At 46.9% G+C, this 26,777-nt stretch overlaps 1 long non-coding RNA gene across 1 annotated transcript; it reads right to left on the bottom strand.

Annotated features, from left to right (window-relative positions):
- Positions 1 to 16,102: 16,102 nt before the first annotated feature.
- On the bottom strand, positions 16,103 to 18,372 carry LOC141975118 (uncharacterized). The gene is made up of 3 exons (XR_012635863.1): positions 18,285 to 18,372; positions 17,953 to 18,064; positions 16,103 to 16,241 (listed from the first exon to the last, which is right to left on the bottom strand). It is a non-coding gene; the product is annotated as an uncharacterized LOC141975118 (long non-coding RNA).
- Between the last annotated feature and the right edge of the window lie 8,405 nt (positions 18,373 to 26,777).

Here is a 26,777-nt window from a genome sequence, read left to right as displayed (position 1 = left end):
GCCTTTTCCCTTTTAATAAGATCCTGCTGGTTTTTATTTTATTGGTATAACAAATTCCCCCACCCCAGATCACAAAAGGGAATGTTAGGGAGGGGTGCCTAACGTCCTGAAGTAGCTATTATTTGAGAGTTGTAGCGATCAAATCAACCTGCTAGCTCCTATTTTGAAGTCTGTTTGAAACAAAGGCTTAGGATGGTGTAAAAACCTCAGGTATTTTGGAGACTCTTTCAACAGAAACTCTCTTGAATGGCTGCTGGACTGCAAAAGGAGCCATGCTCCCTGTTTTTAACTCTGAAAATATATATTCTATTCTATCACTCGTTGGCCATGCTATCTTAGTAAATAATGGTGCCTATGTTTCTTGCAGTGTGATCTGTTTTGCATGGAACCAGTCACTTTAAACTGCATTTCATCACCGGGCCAAGGTAAAAACTATTTTAACTGGAGTTTTGCTTAATAACTTCAGGTATTACACAGGTTGGATAGGGATTTGGGGGTAATACTAACTAACATTTTTGCTTGTTCTTTAATCCAAAGGCCCAAACACACATGGGGGTGGGGGTTGTAACTTTCTGCAATTGGCTTTTAAATGCATGTGGGTTTATTGAAAAGTATTTTGTTGCAAACTGTGTTTTAAACTCTCTCTCTCTCTCTCTCTCTGTAAAAAAACATAGGTGGTTTTTTTTTTAAAGTATATGGCTGCAAACTGATGGTAATGGTGTATTTCAAACTAACAGGGTGTTTTTTTACTGTGCAAAATGTGTTTTAAACTGGATTTTAAAAGTTGATTTTAAAAGCAGTTTGGTTTTTATTTTGCAAAATGAGGTGTATTTAAAAAAATGTTTGCAGGTTTGTTGTTTTTTGTTTTAAAGTGGTAGAAATAAACTCAAAACTCCTCTTTGTTGTACAGCCTGAAATGGATTATTTTGTTTTAAAGCTCTGACTTTTTAAATAGACAAACACCCTAATGAATATTTCATTTTTAAGTTTACAAGACAGTTTCATGTAATTTACAATAATAAAATAATAATAATGTCTGCTCCAGAGTAAGGTCAAAACATGAGAGACCCTTAGACCAGAGGGTAAACAAGCTTAAAAGAAAAAGAAAAGAGACAGCTGAAAAGAAAAATTCACCAGATGGATGGATGAAGCCCAGTAAATATACTGTGTTTGTGAGGTTATGAGGTTTTGTATTTTAAGTAAATACATCGGTGTGGGTGAGAAAGATGGTAAAGTTAAGTTTTGTTATATGTTCCTTCCCCCCTAATCGGGTATGTGCAGTTCTCCTGACAATGCTGTAGTCAGAGCTACAGGGACACCTCCACCAGACCAGCCAAAGAACCAGAAATCTGCTTTGAGACCTTTAACAACTCAAAACAGCCCAAGAGTGCAGATGAAGCATCAGGGCAGTCCAAACCTCAAATACGTCAAACCCAAGGACAAAACCAAAGACTCTGGTAAAAACCAACCACGCAAACACAACTCCAGTTCCTCAGCGGCCACCTCCACACCAAGCCCTGAGAAAACCGTGAGTGAAAACGCCCACCTACGATGCTCCGTTCAGAAGACTGAGGGACGCTGTATCCTCGGGGGTTCTAAAAGAACGGTATTCTAAAAAGGTTTGGGGAAAATATGATGCTTCGTTCAGAATACCGGTGAACGGTGTATCTTCAGGGGGTCTAAAAGAAAGGAGGGCTGGAAAGCACATCAACAAAGCAAAAGCTTTGGTGGGTGACTTTTTGAAAAATACTTCAATTTTTGGCTCTGCGCAGGCGTGACTAGTCGTGGAAAGGGGCCTGGGTAAAAGGGGCACCCTCAAGGATACACGTCAGCTCAGGTGTAAACAAAAGGGGGGACAAACAAATGGCTGCCAAAAAGTTCCAGGCCAGGGTCGTTGTAAAAATTTTAAAAAGGGCTAAAGAGGTAATGGAGAGGGGGGACAAAAAGAGATGCCCTCGACTGGAGGCTCACAAACTGGCATGTCTGAAAATGGGGAGGTGGAATCAGACTCTCACACAGAGTCTGGTTTCGAAAATTCCCCAGAGGGCTCTCTAGAATGATGGGTCCCCATCTCCTCCCGATGACCCTCACGGAAGCGCCTCAGAGTCTGACTCTCAAATAGCATCTGATGTAGATGGTCCCGTAGAGGAACCCCCAAGTAACCCTGAAAATGCAGAGGTGTGTATGGAGAGAGTGAGAAGTTGGCAACGTGAATTACCTAGATTTGGGGGGGGTCGGTGTATTGTGAGGAATTTCATTTTGTCAATCTTGAGCGAATAAATTCAGCTCAGCAGGTTGTTGAAGCCATACACAGGGGGATACAGTTAGTTCTCCATGACGTTAATGGTAGGGTAGGCCCTGATGATTATGTTCAGTTACATTTAGAGAGCCGTAATTTAACTAACCCATTATTTTCGGTCTGAAGAACTAGGGATGAGCTGTCTGCTGAGGATTTCTTCAATCAGACCTCAAAGCTGCCACAGAGCAATAGAGTTGCATGTCAATGGGACATTGCACCTCGTTGTGACAGTTGTAATAAAGCAGGGGTGGGGGCCGCTCGTAGAGTTTTAAATTCTATCCTCAGTAGTCAAATCATCCATAAAAAAGAGACAATGTTTAGTAGACCTGACTTACACGGCTACCAATCTGTGTTTTGCGCGTGGGCTCTTGGCCGTCATGACCGACCATAAACCTACGGACACGGAATTGTTAGTGGGGGCGAGAAAGTTGCATGAGAAACTGGGCTGGTCAGATCAAAAAAAGATTATGCTCAGTGACGTAGCAATGTCTGAACAGCATTTAGGAGTCAACATACAGGTGGTGCTGTATGCGGCGAAAGGGGCTTTTTTTAAACGGGGGGGCAGTTTACCCCAAGACTTATTTCATCCTGTTGCATGATGAGCATTACTATGGGATTCTGGTTGTGAAAAAGTTGTTGGGAGCAAAAAATTATGGTGAGTTTTGCCCCACGGTGCACAGTCCCGGCCACTCTTGCAGGTCCAGCTGCTGCCTCTGCTTGAGCGTAACATGCTCAGACAGCGTGGACGTGCAGCTGAGGTGTCCTCGCCGTAGACTGTATTGTCAGTCCAGAGAGCGTTTAGACAGACACATCGACTGGGAATCGACAGAACAAGCTGAATGCCTGTCTAAAACATTGTGCGATAAGGGTCAGTCTTACGTGGACAAGCGGCACAGGTGTAAAGGGAGGCGCTGTAAGCAGGGTCAGGGTTTGATCGCTGGTGATGTAGACGGTCACCTCGGTTTTATAGACAGCCTTAGAAAGCCCGAATCCTCAGAAAAGTGTATTTGTTATGATTCCGAATACACAAAGGAGACTGGGTTGCACACTCCCAATTACATTTTTGCTATGTCCCTCAAGCCGGAAAAGTCCTGGGAATTTAAGGGTGATGAGTGTCTTTCTATGTTTGTTCAGACCTTTATTGGCAAAGAGTTCCGGGTCTACACGTTCCAGGCGCACAATTCCAAAGGTTACGATGCATACTTCATCATTAGACAGTTACTGAAGGAAAAGATGTGCCTAGAACTGATCACTCAGGGTAGTAAACTAATGTGTGTGGAAGTTAAGGTTCTGGGCATTCGTTTTCTAGACTCTTTAAACTTCTTGCCCATGAAGCTTGGTAAGCTCCCGCAGGTGATGGGGTTTGAAGGGTGCAAAGGGTATTTTCCACATTTTTTGAACACTTTCAAAAATCAAAATGACGTGCGGCCTATGCCCTATGTGTGGAGCACTATGGTGTAGAAAGCATGATGCCCAGGGAAAAAGCAGAGTTTCTCGACTGGTAGCAGGCCCACAGGGAGGAGACGTTTGACTTGCAGAAAGAGCTCGCGTATTACTGTCAGCAGGATGTCAACATTTTGAGACAGCCTTGTATCCTATACAGAAAAGAGATTATGAAAATGATGGAGAAGGGAGATCTAGTAGAGAGAGAACCTGGTAAATTCACCGAGATAAAACTGGGTATAGATCCATTCTGATACATAACACTGGCATCTGTCTGCATGGCTATGTACAGGTTTCTGTTTTTGGAGCCTAACACGGTAGCTCTTCTCCCTCCAGACAATGATCACAGGCAGAAAAAGATATTCAACCCCATCTATTCAGTGGCTGTTGAATACCTCTCACAAAGAAACTATACAAATATGGCATGCTTTACAGGGTGGGGAACTAGAGGTAGGCTCCTACTCTTTAGAGGGTTATGCCAGTGTTGACAGGGTACACACAGCCTTGGAGTTTAACGGGTGTTCTTTTCCACGCTTGTGCCACCTGTCATTGTGAAAAAGCACAAAACCCTATGACGGGGACAACTTTTGGGTTTCTTTATTACAAGACGCAGCTCAAGACCGACTATCTGAAACAACTTGGTTTTGTAGTGAGGACTCTTTGGGAGCAAGAGTGGGAAGTGAGGACAGAAACAGACAGGGAGCTTGCAGGCATTTAAAATGAGCCCAGTTGCCCTAGCCTCTCATGCCTAGTGATGCTCTTTTTGGGGGGAGGACAAACGCTATCCGCCTATATTACAAACTTAACTCCGGGGAAGAAATCCACTATTATGATTTTACCAGCTTCTACCCTTTTGTAAAGAAAACCAAAGAATACCCTATCGGACACCCCAATAGAGTTTATGACAAATTTGGACCCCTTGCAAATTATTTCGGAATTGCAAAAGTTAAAGTGTACCCCACCCAAGGCTTCTTTTTCCCATTGTTACCTGTCAGAGTGGGTGGCAAACTTATGTTCCCGATATGCCGAACCTGTGCGGAAACTGAGCAGCGGGAGATGTGCATCCATACTGACGAGGAGAGGGCCATCCGGTGGACTTGGTGCACGGTGGAATTGAACGCGGCCATAGCGAAGGGGTACGCGGTGGCAAAAATATATGAAATCTGGCTTTTTAATGAAAAATCTGATGAACTCTTTTCAGAGTACATCAAATGACACCTCCGCCAGAAACAAGAGGCTTCAGGGTATCCCAGCTGGTGCACAGACGAAGAAAAACAAAATAAGTACATGAACTATTTCTACCAGAAAGAAGGCGTGCGTTTGTGCCAACACGAGATCAGGTTTAACCCCGCTAAACGCCAAATCGCTAAATTCTTTCTAAATTCCCTCACGAGCGAGATCCCGCCAGATCAACACATCACCGAGTTTGTGTCGGCAGGCCCGAAAACGTACGGGTATAAGCTGTCGGGAGGAAAGGCCTGTATGAAATTCAAAGGTATTACCCTGAACTTGGCAAACTGTCAAAAGATCAACTTTGACAGTTTGAAAGATCTAGTCCTGGACTATTGCATGGGCCTGCGAGAAAACACCTCAAAAAAGAGAGAGGTGCAGCAGCCCTCTATCGTAAGGAACAAAAATCAGTGGTAAATAGAGACCAAAACCCTTAAGAAAACACAGAAAGTCATTTACAACAAGAGGGTCCTAGGAGAAGGGTTTAAAACCCTGCCCTACGGATTTTAAAATGGATACGAGGTGGAAACACCCCTTTTCTGCAATTCTCACAGGGCCTAGCAACAGTGGGAAAAGTTACTTTGTAAAAAATGTGTTGGATAATGCCAAACAAAACATTGTCTGTTATGCCTGAGAATATTGGATAACATGGCTAGAAAAAGCATTGCAAGATACACATGTCTGGGCTTGTTGAAACACATTTTGAGCAAGGCTAGGCATGCCCAAGAATTTAAATGTATTTTTTACAAAATTCATCACCATCTGGTCGTTTTGCACTAAGTCGTTAGAATACAATTTTAAAATCCGGTCACAAGATAAACCCTTGCTCCGATGATGTAAGAAAAACACTCAGTGATAGCCGCAGGCGACAGAGCGGGGGTCTTGTAATTATCTATTGTGAAACACAATGCCTGTGGCATTTTTGTTTAAAAATTTCATAATGCTTTTAGGAAACAACATGCTCTTCGGGGGGTGCCCGTATGAGTCTAAAAACTCTCCACGGTTACGCTCCGCCAGACACAAGGCAAGCCATTGTTCACCAGGTTGGTTGTGTGGATGCGCGATACAAACCTAGGGGTCTCTGAGACAGCTTGTCGCCAGGGAGCCAAATCACAAGGGAACACATCTAAGAAATTCTTTTTTGTGTAAGGCACCTTGATAAGACACACGAGAGCTGCACGGTGTCCATGTTCACATATGGTCAAGCAGAACGTCTCTCCTCTGATTTCTCTCTATGATGTTGTCAAAAACCCCATGCACGATCAGATTGATGGTGATGGTTAAAGCCTTCCCAAAACATATTTCTGCTCTCAGGTTCCCGGTTTGAATCAGGGAATAGTCATCGGCGCATTCCTGGTCGGGAGACAGGTCAAAGGCAAACAAGGTGTAACCCTGTGGAAACTCCTCACGGTCGATTAACAGAGAACGATCTGTCATGTGTTTACCAGTGTCTGTACCAGATTCATGTATTCTCTCACGCAGCATCCTGCCTCGAAGTCTGGTTGCAGAGGCTTGGTTGGTATCTGTTCACCATCCACATACAAGGCCACAAAATTAATATCATAATGTTTAAAATGAAAGGGATTTTTAGTGTAACTTCCACTCAAGGCATAAGACAAACCCTAGGACAAGCATTTTGGGTAACTGTCCCAAAAAACAGGTTCTCCTGGTTATTGACCCTGCTGCCCACGGGGATGCTAAACACTTTCATTCCCACACGGTCCATGGGATATTTAGCATTTGTGGTAAGCAGGGACTCCGCGTGCCCCAGACGAACGCTCAGGGCCACCCGTACTTTCTTCACAAAAAGGGATGCTGATACAATGCGCAATTTAAAGCCTTCAGCTGCACTGCCCATTAAACAGAAAGCGTCTTATCTGCGCGTCAATTTAAATTTTCACATCCACTCCGTTCAACAAATGAGACGTATCTGTTCTGATCTGTCTTTATTTCAATGGTAATGGTATCGATGTGGTGTTTTCTGACAGGAACGTGATGAGGTTTATCGTAGGTGATGGTGACAAACTCATTGTTCCTTCCTCAGACAGGGACACAGCGTAACAGGGGAACAGAAAAGTCCCTCACAAACTGGTGTTCTACAATATCTGTGTGCAGATACAGGGAATTAACTCCCCCTGTGATGTCTGCCCAGAAGGGGAATTTTTGGACGCTGCACTTGGGGCCCAAACCTAGAATGTTAGCTAGCTCCCTGCTGGTAGAAAACATAAAAGTAAAATCAGCGGATTTAAGGGTAACTTTTCTACCCACAGGGTCATCGTTCATGACCACCTCAGGCGGTGGGGGAGGACGAGCCATGGTACTGTTCATATGATCCAATCATTCGGGTATGGACGAGTAATAACCTCGTCATAGGATAAAACTCTATGCCATATCTTCAAAGGTGATTTCAAAAGGGGTGTCCTCGTTGATAGCGTTCCAGCTGTGCGGGTGTTGTATTTCCACTAACCCCACCTCCCAGGCACCCGGAAGATCTAAGGGTTTAATTAGCTGTATTGTAAAGTTCGAGCTGGTGTTTTGAGGAAAAACTGCAGAGCTGGCATTGCTGGGCAAAGTCATGTAAAACCCGCTGTCGCTCATTTTTCACTCCCTCAGTCTTTGCAGGAGGAATCTTTTTGTTTGTTTGTGTCTAAACGTCAGAATTGAGAAGCTTCCACCCAGCTGGTAAACTTATCGCCCCCCCCACCCACAAACCATTTCACCAGTAGCTGCTTTTTTCTCCCTTTTCCTTTCTCCGCTAGAACTTTTTTGATCCTGCAAATCTTGTCTTGTTTGGGGTTTACTTTTTGTAAATCTTCAGGGTAAAAACATCCAGTAACTGTCTCACCCTCGTAATCTTTTAATCGGTATACAGGTCTCGGGCTCCTGGTTAAGGCTTCATCCACTATAAATATCTCATTGGTAAACATCTGTTCACAACCTTTTTCAAAAGCTCCTTTGGTTTTAGATAGTCTCACGTGGTCGCCTTTTCTAAAAGGGGCAACAACCGGTTTTATTTTAAAACCGTCTCTATCAACCAGTTTCCATATCTTCAGAGAATTGGAAGGGTTAACATCAGCGGGTCTGGTACGTAGAGTTCTGTAAAAGCTCTGGTTGTAACTCTTCATAAAGTCAGGTAACAGGTCAATGTGGCGAAAGGCGTTATGGACTGTAAAATATCACCACATCCTCCACATCTTTTTCAAGTTTTGTTAAAATCCCTCCACAACCCCTGCTTTGACTTCATTATCAGTAACAAAAAGCGTTAACGCTGTGCCGTTTCAACAATCTGCTAAAAGGTTTGTTTCAAAATTCTTTCCACCGATTAGTTTGTCATTTTTGAGGCACGCGACCTTGGCAAGAAATAGCTTTAAAGGCCTTGGATTCCTCACCGCTCATCTTGTCTTTTAGGCCTAAGGCCCAGGCATATTTGGATAGAATGTCTATCACTGTTAAGATGTACTTAAAACCGCTGTTGTGTTTGGAGAAGCGGTGCATACGGACCAAATTTGCCTTCCATTGCGCGTCCACATCTGAAACAACGGTCCTGGTTCTTTTAAAACGTATTTGAGCTGGTTTGTGTAAAGTGTAAGCATCCTGGTGTGAAAGCCAAGCTCTTACCTGTCTTCTATTTAAAGTTTTAGGATGCTTTTTGGCCACTTGAAAAAGAAGATTGACCCCGTCAAAGCCCCCAACTTTCCTGGGGGTTTAACAGATTTTCTTTAACAGAGCCGTCTGTGGAGACATGACTGTTCCTGGGACCGTCTTTTACGAACACAAATATGGAGGGGGACACGTTCATTCTGACACATTAAAATAAGTTTTATTAATCGCCTGGTTTAACACAATCTTTTACAGCCGCCTGAAACAAAGGACGCCATGATCCCTACCATGAGGCAGTCTGAGCTGGTTCATTCTTCCATTTTTGTCCTTTTCTGGATTTTCCTCTTGAGATCTGGGTCTCAGACAGGAGCAAAAACAGCTGATAAGCGATGGATTTACTCCCACAGGGCTACCGATGTGCAACTTCTCAAAGGCCTCCAGAAAGGCATCGTCGAGCTGTTGAGAGATTTTCAGACAAAAAACAGTGTAAGCACCCCACTGCCTGTTTTTAGATTTATGCAATGCCAGGTTGATTCCTAACCCCATTACACCCCCATGATCGACCGTCGCTTCTTAATCATTCATTTACCTGAGCGCCATCTTTCCCGTTCACCTTGTGACTCCCCCAAGCCACAATCACCTTCCAACTTTAGGGCATGGACAATGAGAGGCTGTCACACTCATCGGGGTGCCTCACAAAGGTTTGGATTTTGGGGTCGGGTTCCGACGTATCCATCAACGGTTGAGTCAAAGGGCCCTCCTCGGAACCGTCACTGCCGTAGCGCTTTCTCCACACAACTCCAAAGGTCCTCGGAGCTAAAACAAAATCTGGAGGTCTCACGGGGTGGTAAAGGAGTCCATGTTTCCTTTCAGCCTTTCCACAATTTCTAAAACATGTCTTCTTGGTAAGAGATAGCTTCCTCTGCCCAGCGCTGGGACTTATGGGGTGATGGTGCTGCACTCTGATTGGCAGAGGGCGTTGGGAGGAGTTCTTAGAGGGCTCACATGACCCTCTTCTGGACGGTTCACCCAATCCGAGAACCTGCCCCATTTTGGTCAAATCTCTTCTCGGGGCAGTCCTCTGCAGCCGAAACCCATCGCGATTGGTAGAAGGTGGTGGGAGGAGTTCTTAGAGGGGTCACACGAAGCACTTCCAGACGGGTCACTCCACCCCGGAACTCCCCCCAGTTGGTCAAATCTCCTCTCGGGGTGGTCCCCAGTGGCTCAAACCCCTCCTGATTGGTAGAGGGCGGTGGGAGGAATTCTTAGAGGGGTCACACAAACCACTTCCAGACAGATCACCCCACCCCGCAACTCCCCATGATTGGTCAAACCTCCTCTCGGGGTGGTCCCCAGTGGCTCAAACCCCTACTGACTGGTAGACAGTGGTGGGAGGAATTCTTAGAGGGGTCACACAAACCACTTCCAGACAGATCACCCCATCCCGCAACTCCCCATGATTGGTCAGACCTCCTCTCGGGGTGGTCCCCAGTGGCTCAAACCCCTACTGATTGGTAGACAGTGGTGGGAGGTATTCTTAGAGGGGTCACACAAACCACTTCCAGACAGATCACCCCACCCTGCAACTCCCCATGATTGGTCAGACCTCCTCTCGGGGTGGTCCCCAGTGGCTCAAACACCTACTGATTGGTAGATGGTGGTGGGAGGTATTCTTAGAGGGGTCACACGAACCACTTCCAGACAGGTCATCCTGCCCCGGAACTCCCCCGATTGGTCAAATCTTCTCTTGGGGCGTTCCTATCAGGGCAAAACCCATCCCGATTGGTAGAGGACAATGGGAGGAGTTCTTAGAGGGGTCACATGACACACGTTGCTTCCGGTCATTTGTCTGCCTTGACCCTGGAAGTAATACCTCATGGCTTGGGACTTCCAGTGACCGGTGGGCAAGGCTTACGAGGGCCAAGGGTGGGGTTAACGTTTGATTGACGGTAGGGCCTTATACTACTGGAGAGCCTTGTTCTCTTTGTCTCCCGCTTCATTCCCCAAGCACTCGGCCAGGACAGATGTCATTTAGGACCTCAGTTGCCACCAGCTGGACAGAGGGACTTGGGTCTTTCTTGAGGACCTGGAGAGCTGAAATGACAGAGGACAACATGTTAGTGTACAGACTGTCAAATCACAGCTAAGTGTGATCACAGAATCTTGAAGTACCAGAGCAGAATGATCACATGGTAAAATGTGAAACTGGGCTCAGTCCTTCTATTGGGATGGAAAATACATGAGAGATGAATATGCCTCACTTTTCATATTGTCACCTGTGCCTGAAATAGCTGGAGACTTACTACCTCTGAATACCACGCTACACAAGCTCTCCAATAGAAAGAAAGCTTTAGGTCCCTCCATTGGCTCCCTTCCGTGCTCCCAACAAGCGGGGAGACCCTGACTTGACCAGAAAGTCATCCACTCTGCTGTAAATGGAAGAAGGTCCATTGTTTCAATAGCTTCCACTTTTCAGTTTATTTTCCATCTCTATTCAGGAGCCACGGTCTGAGCTCCAATAACCCTGGAATTGAACAGAGGCCAAGTCCAAGCTGCTTTGTGCAGGATGCAGGGCACCTACTGGAAGAAAAATTGCTGGTGGGAAATTTGGGGTAGCAGAAAGTGGCTACAATTTCTCCTCACCTGGGGAGTCCACAGAGAGCCAATAAAGCCCAAAGAGTGGATAGCACTGGCTGCGGAGGGGGCCTTGCCAGGACAACCAGGAGATGCACGGACTCACATCACACCCTCTGCAGCTGCCTCCTTCAGGGGAAATTAAAGCTGACTTTCTACTGGGCGAGAGTGAATTTGTCCCTTGATGTGTGGCTGATGCACTTTGCACCAGTGTTATCGGTTACTGCTGCTTGTCAGCTAAATTCCTTTAGAACTCACGGATGAGCAGAACTTCAGCTGTATTTATTACTTACACATCACCAGATGTTCCAGATCCAGCCATTTCATACGCTGCCTGTCTGTGTGTTCCAGGATGATGCCTAAATACACAATGGAAAACAAACAACAACAATAAAACCTTCCCTTGTTGAATGCAAAGTGATATTAGCAGCCCCTAGACAGGTCTTTGGCCTCTCCTACTGTGGGCCTAAGGGTGAGCTGTGGGCAAGAGGATGCTAGTGCAGTTTAGAGTCCACACTGAAGAGAATGAGAAAGACTTTTTTTTTTTTAAGAATGTTTACACAAAACCCATTTGCTTTAAAGAGTCTGTGTTCCTCTCGCCACTGCTGTCACTTATTGGAGACATACTAAGCTAGTGTCTTGGTCTAGTGGTCTGAGCAAAGGACTGGGGCCAGGAATAAGTGAGTTCTAAGCAGGGATCCCACAAGGTGACTGATAGGTGAGACTTAGGCCACAATGCCTGCCTGTCTCACCTGGGTATGCTTGGGAGAAGAGGGCAGACGGCCAAAGCGGAGGAACCTTTTGCCTCCTTGACAAGGTGGTGTGGCCAGGAACCTGAAACAGCAGGCGCTGAGGGCATGTGGGCTGCATGCCTCCCAATGATGAAGTAGTAGTGAAGAGCACTGAGCAACACTGTGGGTGGGTCTGCACTTTGAGCGAGGGGGATCACTCCCAGTTCAATGGGACAGGCCCACACTAGCTCGCACAGCGCTCGCATGCTAAAATTAGAATGTAGCTAAAGCAGCACGAGCAGTGGGAGGAGCTAGCCACCTTGAGAATCGACTTTGGGGTTTGGATGGGATCATACTTGGGGTGGTTAAACCTCCTGCTGCTCCTGCCATCGCAGCTACTCTCTATTTTTAGCACTCAGGGCTAGTGCGGGTATGTCTCATCAAGCTGGGAATTAGACCCCCAGCTCCAAGTGTAAACATGCCCTATGAGACAGTGTCCCAGCCTCTACTACTAAATGACTGCACCGTGCTTTCCCTGCAACAATCCCAAAGCACTTTATAGCAAGTCATGATTTCCTCCGACCACCACACTGGAGAGGTAGGGATATTAACCTCCCCATTTATGTATGGGAAGCTGAGGCACAGAGAGATTAATGGCAGCTCAGTGCTGCACAGTGGGATTTTTTTCTCTCTCCCTCAATGGGAATACCAAAAGGGACACTGGGCATCATCTCTCACCAGCTAACTTGGCTGCAACTGCCCGGATCTCTTCCCAGCTGCTAAAGAAGTACGTGATGGTGGTTTTGTACAAGTTCTCCAGCAGCTCGGCTTTCTCTTTGGCCTAGAGGAAATCAGGGACACATGAGCTCTCTCTGGCTAGAAGTGCCCTTTGACTGCCAGCACATGCTTTTACGAGCCACAGGTAAATCAGAGAAAGAACAGGTGACTGGGTGGACGTGGGAAAAATGGGGATCTGTGGCAGATTTACATTTCCCGTCACCCTCAGTCATATATCCCACTCTGACCGTTATTTCCATTACCCATCACACATCCCCCCCACACCTCTATACCACCACATGCCACTCCAGTCAAGAATCTCAGACACTTCAACAGCTCACTCACAAGGTGTCTGCAAATGTCCACCTGGAGCTCTTCAGGCTTCAGCTTGGCTGTGCCATCAAGGTGTTGATTCACGGCAGTTTGGAGCCTCTTCAGTCCCAAAAACGGGACACAGAGGTGAAACGTAGCTCTGCATTCCTGAAAAAAAGAAAGCGTGTCACACCATTTAATTGTTCCCTACTGAGCGCTTTGGTCATTCAAAGGGAACTCATCTGCTTGACTGCTCATCTATTCCAGGATAAAAAGGGATTCATCTGGATGTAATTGGCAGAAAACATGCAAGAATGACTAATAGAGGGGAGAGTTTCCACTGCAACCTGGAGGTAGCATCAATGTCTTTTTGGAACAGATCTACTTATGAAAGCTGCTTCACCAGGTCTCTCTTCTGTTCTGGGGAGGCAGGGGGCTGGGGTGCAGAGACAGACAGGAATAGAGAGCTGTCGAGCTCAGACCCAGGACCTATCCTGGATTCTGGTGAGGCAGCCATGGAGCAACCTGGCGGGAACTGACTCAGCAGGAGGGCAATGAACTGAGGGGAGAATTTGGGCCTCCACAGCAGGCAGGAATAGCAGAGCTCCCCTGGCATTGGGAGGAAGATTCCTTTGGCTTAGTAAATAAGTCACTCTCGGTCTTACCACTGAAACCCTGGGGTTCGGGTCTTGCAGGTGAAGCAGAAGTGTGACCCAGCTCTGTCTAACCTGCTCGGCGAAATAGCCCTTCCATTTTCTTTTGGTCAGGCGGGCCAGGATGCCAAACAGGACAAAGGACAATAAACGAAGAGCATCGTCCTCCTACAGCCAAGAAAGCCCCACAAGTTAGTAACTAAGGGACAATCACATCACGTACTTCGCACAGCCATCTCTTCTACGCTAAAGTCGAGGGATTCCAACTACAGCTAGTCGGAAACACTTTCATGAACTAATTTTTGATTCGAATTTGCTGATTCATCAAACTATTTTAGCGACAGTTCCATTTGGATGAAATTCCTCCAGAAGCCAGGCAGGGGTCCTTCGAAACCTGCCTGCTGTCTTGCCAGTGCACCCATTCAGCTCCTTGGAAGCCCATCTAGCAGGCTGACTGGGATCGTGGGCTTCCAAACCCCCAGCGTCTGGGACCCCAGCTCTCAAATTGGCAACTCCCTGGCACTTCTAGCTCCCACAGTTTCCTGGGTTCCCAGCACCGGGATAGATTGAGAGCAGACTGCCCGGACCCAAGGCTTTCAATAGAGCTCGGCTGAGAATAGTCATTCTGTTTCACAAAGAGTTTTGAAGTTTGGGGAGAGGGATTCCCACAAATAGGAACAAAACCAAAATTTGAAATCTCAGAATTCTCTGCAAAATGGAATCATTCCAACCCTCTCATGTAAAAATGGTATAGAGCAGGCCCAACACTCTCTATTGTACCTTGGAACCCCCTTTTCATGGTTATCTAGCTACCTAATCTAGTATTCAGCCTTTCTTTGAGGTTCTCAGTGGCAAGAAAGAAGAACAGAAGGGGGAGACTGTGGAAGCAGGGATGTCATCCCCATCCTCCTAATGTTCTCCTCCTCCGTAAAACACCTCTCTTCCCTGGGGCCGAAACATCTCTTCACTCTGACATGAGCAATGCCCAGGGAGTAAATGGAGTCTAATCAAGATCGGTTGAACTGGGGCTGGAGAGTTCTGGTCACATACGTTGTCAAAGTAGGTCCGGATCTGTTGGGTGAGGTCTCTGAAGGAAGAACCTATGTCCTTCTCTTTCAGCTCCTTCAGGACTTTGGCCACTGCTTTCATGCTCTCGCCAATGACTTCAGAACTGAAAGGGTCACTTAAGGCCCTGATCAGTATGACCATAAGAAACTTCTTGTGCTTTTTCACCTGGACAAACATACGACATTAAAGAACACTTATCACTGATCACACTTCTAATACGTTTTCTTTAGCAGTTATGAAGCTGTGGGAATTTCATCTCCCCCTCCCACCCCCCGGGAGACCTATAGCTATATTTCAGACCAGGTTCGAGCTACAATGAGCCAAACTCGGGGCCATAATACACCTGTGTCATCCTATTATTAGATTCCTAGTTACTTAGATTCCAAGGCCAAAAGGAACCCTTGTGATTATCCGGTCTGACCTCCTGCATAACATTGAACTTCCCCGAAATAGACTCTGTTGGAACTAGAGTGTATCTTTTAGAAAAACGTTTAATCTTGATTTTAAATTTGCTAGTGACAGAGAATCCACTACAACCCTTGGTAAATTGTTCCAATGGTTAATTAAAATTACCATTAAAAATCAATGCCTTATTACCAGTCTGAATTAGTCTAGCTTCATTTTCCCCCATTGAATCTTCTTATCCCTTTGTTTGCTAATGGGAAGAACCCATTCTCAAAATGTGCTCCCCATGTGAGTAGTTCTAGACTGTCCTCAAGTCACTCCTTAACCTTCTCTTTGTAAAGCTAAATAGATTGAGCTCCCTGAGTCTATCACTAGAGGTATCTTTTCCAATCCTTTGAGAATTCTTGGGACTCTTCTCTGAATCCTCTCTAATTTATCAGCATCCTGCTTGAATTGTGGACACCTGATCTGGACACAGCAGTCCAGCAGTGCTCACATGAGCGTCATATTCAGAGGGAAAAGAACTTCTTTACTCTTGGTCAAGATTCCTCTCTTTATGCCTCCAAGGATCATTTCAGCCCTTTTGGCCACAACTTCGCATTGGGACACCTTATGCTCAACTGATTCTCTGCCATGACTCAAGTGGTTTTCAGCATCATTGCTTCTTGGGATAGAGTCTCTCATCCTGTAAGTATGGCCTGCATTTTTCGTTCCTAGATGGAGACATTTACACATGGTCATATTAAAGTGCACAGATTGTTTGCTTATGCCCAGCTTAGCAAAGGATCTAGCTTGCTCTGTATTGACTGCAAAGAGGTTACTCGGGTATGCGGGAGAGCAGAATTTGGCCTAGTGCATTGTGTGCAGCCTCTGTAAACTCCGAACAACTGTTTCCCTTGGTTTCTCTAGTTATGCTGCATTCTAGTCAGTATTCTCTCTTACCTTCTCAGGCGCCCCATAGACTAAATTTCCCAGGCCTCTTACAGCCATCTGCCGGACAATGCTGTTCCTATCATGGAACTTTTCTTCCAAGATGTGTAAGACTGGCTTAAGGAACTTCTTCTCCCTGAGCATGGGATCACTCATTAGCTGAAAGAAAATCAACCTGTCCATTAGCCCCAATATGATCGTTAAGATTGGGAATAGAATTTGAGCCGACATGTCATACACTAAAAACAACAAGGAGTCCTCCTACAGCCCCAGTCTTGAGGATACAGACAAATATGGCTACCCCTCTGATACTTGGCACATAATACACTGTAACTTTAGTATTCCACACAAATGAGAAAGGTCTACAAAACATGGAGCTTTCCTTTTGGGCACTAAAATAGGGATCCACTCACCTCTTGAGAGCCTCTTAGTGGCTGGGTATGGTATCACAGTCCTTTTCTCACCCCTGGTGCACCCTGCCAGCCGTCCTCAGTGAGTCTTCTGTGGCTCAGGCCTCTGGCTGAGTCCCAAAGTCCAAATGAACCCCTTCTGGGGTAGTCCAGAACAGTCCCATTGCCCTCACTAGGGTCTCCAGCCCCAGCTCCGGGTCCTTTACATTCTGCCCTTTGTTCAAGCTCTCCATTAGCATTGTCCTCTCCATGGGGCTTATGCCACTGTTGGTGGTAGGGGAACCTGGGCCTGCCCCTAACTCTGGGTTCCAAACCATGGATCCTATAAACAGGAGCTAGGCACTGCTTGATTTCAGTTCATTGTCGCTTCTTCCTACCCGCCACTTTTAGCTTCACCCTCACCTCAGGGTTAAAGTTCTTCGGGACTCTCTTCCTGAAAACCCAGCTTAAGTAAAGGCTGCCAGAATCAAACTCTGGCTGTCCCCTGAATTTCTGTGGCCAGAGAGCAGCGCCCTTTCTTGCCCCTCCAGTTCCTACCAGGAACTGACCTGCTAAAGCCCTTCAGCTCCTTTTAGCCGAGCCTGATGGGCTCGGATTGGCTGCTTTCATGAGGCCTCTCTAGACAGACCCAGATTGGGGGCTCTTTTCCTGGGGCAGGGTGTAGTAGGACCACGGGGCCTCTTGTAAGGAGCCTTAAAGCCCAGGTACAGCCCATCACAGGCACAGAGAGGTTGCTTTTCTTAGAACCAGATAAGCCCCGAAGATAGTTGCTTAGCATAAGTGGGAAATATGATGCAGATGTTGGAGGAAGACTGTGGAAAGGGAGGATGCTCCAGCAGGTATCCCCACACTAGCCTAGGACTTAGGAGACCCAGGTTCCATTTCCTGCTCCCTCAAAGACTTCCTGTGTGACCTTGGGCAAGTCACTTAGCCCTTCTGTGCATCAGTTCCCTGCCTGTAAAATAGGAAACATAGTGCTTCCCTACCTCGCAGGAGTGTGGTGGGGATACAGACATTAAAGAGTTTGGAGGTCCTCAGATACTAGAGTAATGAGAACCTAAGATAGACATTAATGTAGTTGTAGGTTGCTTGGTTGGTAGTATTAGGACGCTCGGTTCATTCAGAAGATGTGCTGAGCTAAACCAAAATCAGGAGCTGTTGGTTAGGATCAGCACTAGGACTTGGCAGAAGAGGTCCACTCATCCAAACTCTGTCCGTATCTCTCTCAGCCAGCACCTGTGGTTGTGTAGCTAGTATAGGCAATGACGGCAATAAAAACCACAGAGAGAGAAGGACTCAGAAAGGTATCGTGAAGTTCCTGGTGAGGTTTCCATATAAAGGAGGAGCTATTCTACCGTCTAAAATGACAATTACTCCTATGAACTGAACTGTACAACTCCCGAAAGAAAGGCAGACAAGAGTCTAATGGTGAAACTGCTCTTCAGAGCCCTGTGTCTTACCTGGGCAAGGAAAGCTGTGCTGGTGACTCGGTGTTTTTCTGAGGGGGAATTCACCCAGGGGAGGAGGCTCTGTATGATCTCAGGTGTTATGAGTCCAGATCTTAGCAGAAGACTGGAAGACAAAAGAAACCGCTCATGGGCTAGATTGCACACTTCAAAAACTCAGCTGCTCTGAGCATACAGTTCTGATAGCTAGGAGTGGGAGCTGTGTGTTTCCACCCAGGACACCCCCGCACCCCCCGCCCACAAAGCTATAAACGGGAGGTTCCCTCTCAGCCACTCTATTGGCTACTCATTCCCAAGGATAAAATGATGCCTCCTAGATCTCTTACCTCACCAGCAGACACACTCCCTCATGGTGAGTCTTGGGGTTTTCCACAAGAGTCCAAGTCCTCTGCTTCCTGAGCGCTCTCACCAGTCTCTCATTCCCACCCTTGAAAAGCACAGATTCTAATGCTTTGATAGAAAGCCTGGGGAAAGAGAGGCACAGAACTGCAGCAATCAGGAGGAAGGTGCAGCTTGAACAGAGAGTCAGGAAGCCCCGGTTACTTCTCAGGTCTTCTGTTCAATCGGCAGTTCACCCATTGGCAATGTCCTGGACACCAGTGTCCCTGGAAGGACTTGATGCTGGGAGGTAAGTTTCAGTCTCATACATCTCATAGGACTAGTTTTGCTAGGGACAAAATTTTGCAGTCCTTTTTCTCTTTCTGCAAGGAGTATGGGCACTAGCAGAGTACAGTGATATGGAAAAGATGCATGATCAGGACCCAGAAACAGGGGGCATAGAGTGTGGTGATCACTAATGGACATTTTGGGGTCATATCTCCAGATATGAGGTGACAGAGTGCTGGGGGTTTGCACTTGAGTCAGCACTCTAGTCACTATTCGTACTAATTCGGTTCCTCACAGAAGGCCTAATTGGATAGAGGTGTACCTGATTACGAGGTCAGATTGGGGCTAGTGAGTCAAGGAACCAATCATTCCATTAACAGGGAAACTGTATAAAAGCACATGGGCAGGAGCCCTTTGAGGGGAACAGACAGAGAAAGAAACTTGGGTGACCAGATGTCCCGATATTTGGGGCTTTATCTTATACAGGTGCCTATTCCCTCCCCGCCCCCGCCCCCACCCCCGTCCTGATTTTTCACACTTGCTGTCTGGTCACCCTAAGAGAAACAGAAAGACAAAAAGCTAGGAGAGCCTGACAAAGTGAGGTCTCTGAGTGGAAACACCTTACCCCCCACCTGACTTTTGGAGAATAGTTTAGAAAGTTGAGATACAATATAAAGGTGCTATGTATTGGTAGGGGGATTAAATAGACTATACGTTGGTGTTTACAAGCAAAAAAGTCTCAACGCAGTCTGTGTTTGTGGAGGATGTGGGGGTGCAACACCCCTCTCTGTCACAGCTGGGGGCTCATCAGGGATTTCCCTGTTATCTATGCAAATGGAGAGCCTGTTGGAGAAGCCGGTGTAGAGGTTTGGCAGTCCAGGTGATGGAGGGAACACTGAAATGGGTGATGAAGCAGCAAAGAGAAGTGTAGAACAGGGGTTCTCAACCTTTCTGTTTCTGAGCCTCCCCCCACCCTCAACATGCTAGAAATACTCCATGGCCCAGTTCCAGGCCTCTGCCCCGCCAGGCATCAGAGTTTGGGGCTCCTGGCTCCAGATTTTAACCCCACAGGGTGCAGGGGCTTGGAACTTTAGTGCAGGTGCTGGGCTTAAGGCTTCAGCTTTCTGCCCTGAGCCCCAGCTAGTCTAAAGCCAACCCTGCTTGGCAGACCCCCTAAAACCGGCCCGGTTGAGAACTGCTGGTGTAGAACAGTGGTCTCCAAACGTTTTGGCTCTCGCACCCCCAGGGTGACCTGCCGCAGACGCGCCACCGATGGAAGACCTGCCGCAGGCGGGCCGCCAGAGGGGAGCACCAGCCGTGGACGTGCAGAGCTGCTGCCGAAGGAAAAAAATGGTGGAGTGCAGTCCGGCGGCGCTACTGCTGCCACGCACCCCCCGGGATCATCCCGCGCACCCTCGTTTGGAGACCACTGGTGCAGAAGACCCGACAGACCTTCCAACAATCCCAGCAGGCAGAAAAACAGCCTTTCCTTGCCCGGTAGGTTTAACAGCAAAAGAGTCGGCAGGAATTTGTACGGGAGGAAGCCCAGGTCTGGCAACAACTCCTCCAAAGTTTGGTGAGTCCCGTGACAGGAAATGGAAACCAGGCACAGGAGATCAGACTGTAAAATGGGACCTGCGAACAACCCCAATGTGTTTTTGGTTACTTTTCAAGGAAGAGCAGTGAGACCTCCTAGGGACAGAACAATGTGGGCCCTTCAACTGACACCCCATTTAACCGGGGAAGCACATATAGCGCTTTTACTGATGAGCAGACAAGAGATTATGACATGATTAAGGCAGCCATGCTGGACGAGGTGGGGCCTGTCCACGGAAAAGTACTGCCAGAAATGTAGAGTTGAAAGATGGATTGAGGGATTATGCCTCTGTGCATTTGGACAGAAATTAAAAGATTGGGCCAATCATTGGTAAGGCCAGATACTTAGACTGTGGGGGAGATCATGGACTGCATGGTTCTGGAAGTTTCTTCAGAGTCTCCCTGAGCATACCCGAGTATGGGTTCTGTGGTGCCAGCCAGTTCATCTGGACCCCACAGTTCAAGTGAGAGGAATTTGCAGAGGCGGACATTCCCAGAGTGAGTCAGTGGTTTAAGGGACTAGATTTGAGAAGGACCAGAGTGCCTACAGCTGGGAAGGGCAGCAAGAAGAAGAGGGAGGAGCCTCAAGGAACTGTAGTGGGAGCTTGGCCTACGGTGTGCTTCCGACATGGACCTGAAGGACATCTAAAAAGAGACTGTCCGAAAATGGACTGTGGGTTTGCCCAGTTTTGTGGTTGGGACAAGACTCCCAGGCAGGGAAGGAAAAAGAAAGTACCTACCGTATCGGTCTGGGTAGGGAGGAGCCACCAAAGGGACTAATGGACACAGCTTCATCCTGTTTGCTAATCAGGCAGAAGTTAGTGAAACCCCACTGGATACTTCCCAGAGGTAGGATCAAAACTGAATACCAGGTCCATGGGGACAATAAATTCTGCCCAATGGCAGAGGTGACTCTGAAAATTAAGGGGAAGTTTAGGAAGAAACATGTAGGGGTAGTGGATGGATTGTCCCACTGCCTTCTACTGGGCATGGACTGGAATCCCTTTCTAACAGGGACACCAAGGCAGGTATGGAGGCCCAGGAGGGCGGAAATAAAACCTGAAGGACCAGGTAAAGAGGAAATATAGGTAAAGGGGCTGGAGGAACCTAGACACGAAAGTATAGACAAGAGGGAGGAGAAAGAAAACAAAGGTCAAGCGTAAAGGTGACTTAAGATCATCCATTGGGGTCAAACAGTCATCAGAGCCCTTACCACCAGGATCTCAGGAGCAGGCATCCCTAGAACACTTTGGAGGGACTCAGAGCAGTCTGTGTCCATGGAAGAGGCCGGGGCACAGCCTACCACCCCGTCACATATAGGTACCTAAAATGGGCCTGCACATGGGCCAACAGCATGAGCAGAATATATACTCGTGTCTGCAGAGCCAGCAATCACATAGCTAGGTACCCATCCATCTGAACAAATTCAAGTTTTGTGGACAAAACTGAGGCACCCATCTTGAAAACCTGACCCACTGTGGCCACTACATAAGATCAGCCTTACTGGCTCAGTCCAATGGTCCATCTAGTCCAGTACACTGTCTTCCAACAGTGGTCAATGCCAGCTTCTTCAGCAGGAATGAACAGAACAGGGCAATCATGAAATGACCCAATCCCTGTTCTCCAGTCTCAGTTTCTGGCGGTCAGAGGCCAAGGGACACCCAGAGCTTGGGGTTGCATCCCTGACCATCTTGCCTAATAGCCATTGATGGACCTGTTCTCCATGAACTAATCTAATTCTTTTTTTTTTTTTTTAAATCCAGTTATACTTTTGGCCTTCACAACACCCCTTGGCAATGAGTTCCACAGGTTGACCGTGTGTTGTGTGAAGTAGTACTTCCTTATGTTTATTTGATACCTGCTGCCCATCTGTGAACAGAGCTGAGATCCTGGTTTCCTAGGAAAATTCAGAGACATTATAAAACCATGAAATCTGTAATTTGAGCACCTTGTTGGCAGTGAATAAAGAAACACAACAAGAAGAGAAACTAATAATGTTGTGAGATTGGTGGGAAATGTACATGAATGTGCTACCAGAGCTGAAGTCAACTGAGGACTCAGGAATCTTAGTGTTAACTGGCGAGGGGCACAGAGTGGGTGCCGAGGGGCCTGGTACGTACATTCTAGCTCACTAAAAGATTGCCCCATGAGTCTCAAATAAAAGCCCATGTCACCAATATCATTGTGAAACGCATGTACAGATGCTGTGTCAAGAGTCATGGATATGCGTTGAAAATTACATTCTTAGGATCTGTGTCTCGGGACTAGTCACCAGGAAAGGTGACAAAATGGTTTTCTTTCAGGCAAGAAATGTTTATCCATCTCTTTGTTTACATGTACATTAAGCATGTAGGGTTCACATTCAGTTGAGAAGGCCTGTGAGAACTTCAAAGAAAGAAAAGTAGCAGGAAGTAGACAGGGGGTGGGGACCCAATTTTGGGGTATACATCAAAGGTTTGCTCTAGTCTATTTGGGGGACATCTTTCACTTAGGAAGTAGATGGACCGCGAGTTTGCTTCATGAAAGAGGGGTCGCGATCAGGCTTGGTTGAGAACTTTGGGTGAGAAACATCTTTAGACAGGAGGTTAACCTGTTGGTTAAGTTTAGTTTCTAGGAGCAGGATATGATTTCATTTGAAATGTAACCATTTTTTGCTTGCATTCTTACTCACGGTCACTGGAATCTCTGTTCTTTGAGAATCTCGTGTCTTGTTTTCACTAGAAATATATCTAGGTGCTGTGAGTTTTGCAGTACAGAGTATAAGTATCTAGTGTAGAGTCTAAAGTAGAAGTAATAAACTGGTGTGTCCTGTTCCAGTGGGAACAGCAGGCCTGATCATTCTGTGGGAGTTCAGTGGATAAAGGTCTGGACACTCTACGGAATGGTCAGAAGACTCGGGGGTTGGTGTGTGCCTGTCATTAACCTGTACAAAGAGACTGAGGTCTGAAGAGGCCTGGGTGGCAGCGTTTGTTTTGCCAGAGCCTGGTAGTTTCAGGGAACTGACCCACAGCAGGCACAGACAAGACTTCCTCACTCGAAGGGCATGTGATGGTAAGGTGCCTCGTAACCCTGGGAACTCCTGGGGAGCGTCACACAACTCTACTGGAATTCTCTTTGTTTCTCTCCCTTCCTTCTAATTACCGGCAAGGGTTCCCCTCAGTAAGTTGTAGCCCTCTTCGCAGTTGGCTGGGGCTGCTTCTCGTTGGCAAAGGCAGCTTTTGTCCGAGGGTATGGCTGACCTGCTGCAGGAGAACGGGAAACAACTCTGGGAGCAGTTCCTGCACAGCTTTGCTCGACTGCAGGGCTGACACCACCTCAAAGATGGCACATGTTGCCTGAAAGGAGAGCATGGTAAAAAAGGAGATCTCTTCCCAACGCCATCACACCCTGTCTCCCCTTCTGATATCTCCTGTACTAAATTTTCCCATCTGCCAGTAACTTGAATGACAGTGAGCAACTTGCTTAACTCGTGGCTCACTTTCCCACATCTGTACAAATGTGTAATGATCTCCCAAGGCATGCTGTGAGTCCAAAGGAAGATTTGCAAAGAAACCTGCTCCAAAGACTTTCTAATGGCCAGATAGTATTAAGTAAATCAGTAACGTATCTAAAACTGCTGTATTTGTTCCACAGACAGCAGAGCCGGACTCAGGGAAACAGTCCATCAGAGGAGAAGTGCCCACACACCAATATTATACCACACTTCCCGCTTTCCATCAGCAGGATTGTCACAGGGCACAGGAAAGCCTGAAAGACGTGTCTGTCATCTAACTTACTGAGAGAGGTTCAGCAGCTGCCAAATGCCTGTCAATTTCTGTCTGTGAGGTGATGCTGCCTTCTGTTCTTGTTGGAGTCTTTATCTTCTCTATTAGGGCTTGTAGGACTTGAGTGGCAAGCAAGGGGTCTCCCCCCAGAGATCTCCACAGATCAGCGGTGTCACTGCAGTTTAACAGAAGTTACAGGTGAGCCCTGGACACTTTTGTGGCTCACACTGAACGCGTCATATTTTAGTAAAGACCAAATGTTCTCCTTGCCTATGATGAGAGAGTTAGGAGTCCTGTCCTCCTTTAACGCTCCTCGTGTTTAAATATGGAGTTTCCAGTTACAGAACTAAGTTAAGTGACCTAGTCTTCCTGCAGCCTAACCATTAATACTAGACTTCAGAAGGACAGGACACAGAGCGCCAACCTCACTTCCTGTTTGCTCCACTTCCCAGTCAATATGGAATCATGAGCATGTGGCTCCCAAAGATCTAGGGTTTGGAAGGCAAGTGGATGAAAGAAAAGCCAGATTCCTACTCGATGGACATACAACTATGAGAACATGGCCATCCTAGGTCCCCTTCACAAATTGTGTCCCAACCCTCTGTTTGCCAGAAGCTGGGACTGGGCAACAGGGGATGGATCACTTGACAATGACCTGTTGTGTTCATTTCCTCTGGGGCACGTGGCACTGGTCACGGTCGCAAGACAGACTACTCGGCTAGATGGCCTTTTGGTCTGACCCAGTATGGCCGTTCTTATGATCTTAGATTCCAGCACTGATCACTGATAACTCAGTTAGGGATCTTTAAATGAAATGATGGATCTGCTTCCAGTCCACTTTTAAGTACCAAGGGTGGCAATTCTGCTCTGGCGGCCACACCCTCACTGATGCCAAGCAGAGGTCTGATGATAATATTGGCCCTAGTCTTTGCAATCAGCCAGGGATTTGCACCTGAAGCTGTCATGCTACCAGGAAACCAACAGCCACTGCTCATTTCCAGAGTGAGCTCAATTCAGGTGTCTAGAGAGGTAGATGTTTCCAACAATACACTCCAGTTATACCAGTAAAAATAGGTCTTTAGGATGTCAAAGCAGCTATTAATGAATGGAAACAGGATGACACTTAATTTCTCTCCGCACCCCACCTTAACATGTTCTTGGACCTTCCTGCAGAAAGAGCCAGGCTATTAACCCTTAGGAATGATCCCAAACTGTCTGCTGCTTAAATGAAGCCCTACATCTCCTAGTAAAGCTGTGGGATCCATGTTTTACCAAGATGAATGCAATAGGTAGCGGTATATACCTGTCCATCGGCAGACCTTTGCTGAGGAGGCTGGAGATCACTGCCTCTTGGTGATGGTGAGCTAAAATGGACACTGCCTCCACCAGGAACTGCCTCAAGCTGCCCTCCTGGATAGTAGGCATGTGGCGATATAGTATAGCCAGGATATCGGGCACCTGGAAGGAACAAAACCAGAAAGAAATGTCCCTTTTTCTTTCTCTCCATTCAGTCTACAGAATCAAAACCTTTCTTTAGCCATTTGCTGCTTTTTTAGAAATGCCTCACTTCAAGAAGCAAATGTTCAAATACGTCTGCGTAACTTGAACCCACACAAATTGCCCACACACGGCTGTAAAAATTAACACTGACACACACATAGACATACCAGGTAATTGAATGTGGTGGTGCCCAGCTATGCATTACATAAACCAGTTCACATGCACAAAAGGCGGCTTTGCTTGCCCAGATTTTGCAGGTGTGATTTAAGCAGCCAAATCTGACCATTTGCCTCGAAGAATGCAGAGCTCATCAACAACCACAAGCACAAAATATGCAAGTGCTTTAAAGACAGTGTGTAAATGCCTGGGACTGTGAACAGGGGACTACCTCTCATATTCATTCCTAGCCCTTCACATCTTCAAAACACTGTGCAAACATGGCAGTTCTGCTGCGAGGGTTCCCTGTCCTGAGGCCTTTCACCAGCCTTCTTAGAAGATTTGTGGAGAGCTCCTTTCATCTAGCCCTAATGCACTGGGCTCCAGAATAAGGCATATAAATAGTGGATCCCAAAGACACTAGAGTTTTCTCCCTCCCTCCTTCTCTTCCTAAAGGGAGGGTAGGTCTACACAGCAAAAAAATCCCACAGCAGTGAGTTTCAGAGCTCAGGTCAACCTGGGCCTGTGGGGCTTGCATGATGGGGCTAAAAGTGGAGCTGTTCCTGCTCGGGCTGGAGCCCAGGCTCAGAAACCTGGCAAGAGGGTGGCAATAGCCCAGTGCTCTTTTTAATCCATGTAGCCCTTAGCCATAGGCCTCCTAATACCTGGAGGCCTCCAAGTGCCAGTCATTCTGTCTTCTTGTATTTTCCCCAGAGTCTGTTTTCTCAAGCCTTTCTTGGCTGAATACTGTGGCAACAAGCTAGACCAATAAATAACCAACCATCTTCCTTTTCCCTTGGATTATCTCGGTCTACTGCTGTTGATTCTGCCATTGCCTATCTTAGGGTAGGAACAGAGATGGAATCGACTATGTCCGAGGGGGAGAAACAGCAAGATTTTTCTTCCTTACACATGAGGGTAAAGATCAAAAAGCCTAAAGTTTAGGCAGAAAAGCTCTCCAGTTCCCAGTTTTACCTTGTCCAGCATGGCATCTCCACACTCCTTCAGGATGATCTTCATCCACAGTCCAGCTGCCGTGGCACAGGTGGGGCTAGCAGACAGCAGACCACCTAATGTGGCCTCAGTAAAGTCAGTGGCCTGTTCGGAGGGAAAGTACTCACTAACAACCTGGGAACAAATCAAAACCAGGAGAGACCGCAATGATGTTTGGCTCTAGCACTTTTAAAAACGGAAAAA

This window comes from Natator depressus, chromosome 20 (genome assembly GCF_965152275.1).
Source record: "Natator depressus isolate rNatDep1 chromosome 20, rNatDep2.hap1, whole genome shotgun sequence".
NCBI lineage: Eukaryota > Metazoa > Chordata > Testudines > Cheloniidae > Natator > Natator depressus.
The sequence above is the reverse complement of the archived record's forward strand: the minus strand, read 5'-3'. Positions and strand labels throughout refer to the sequence as shown.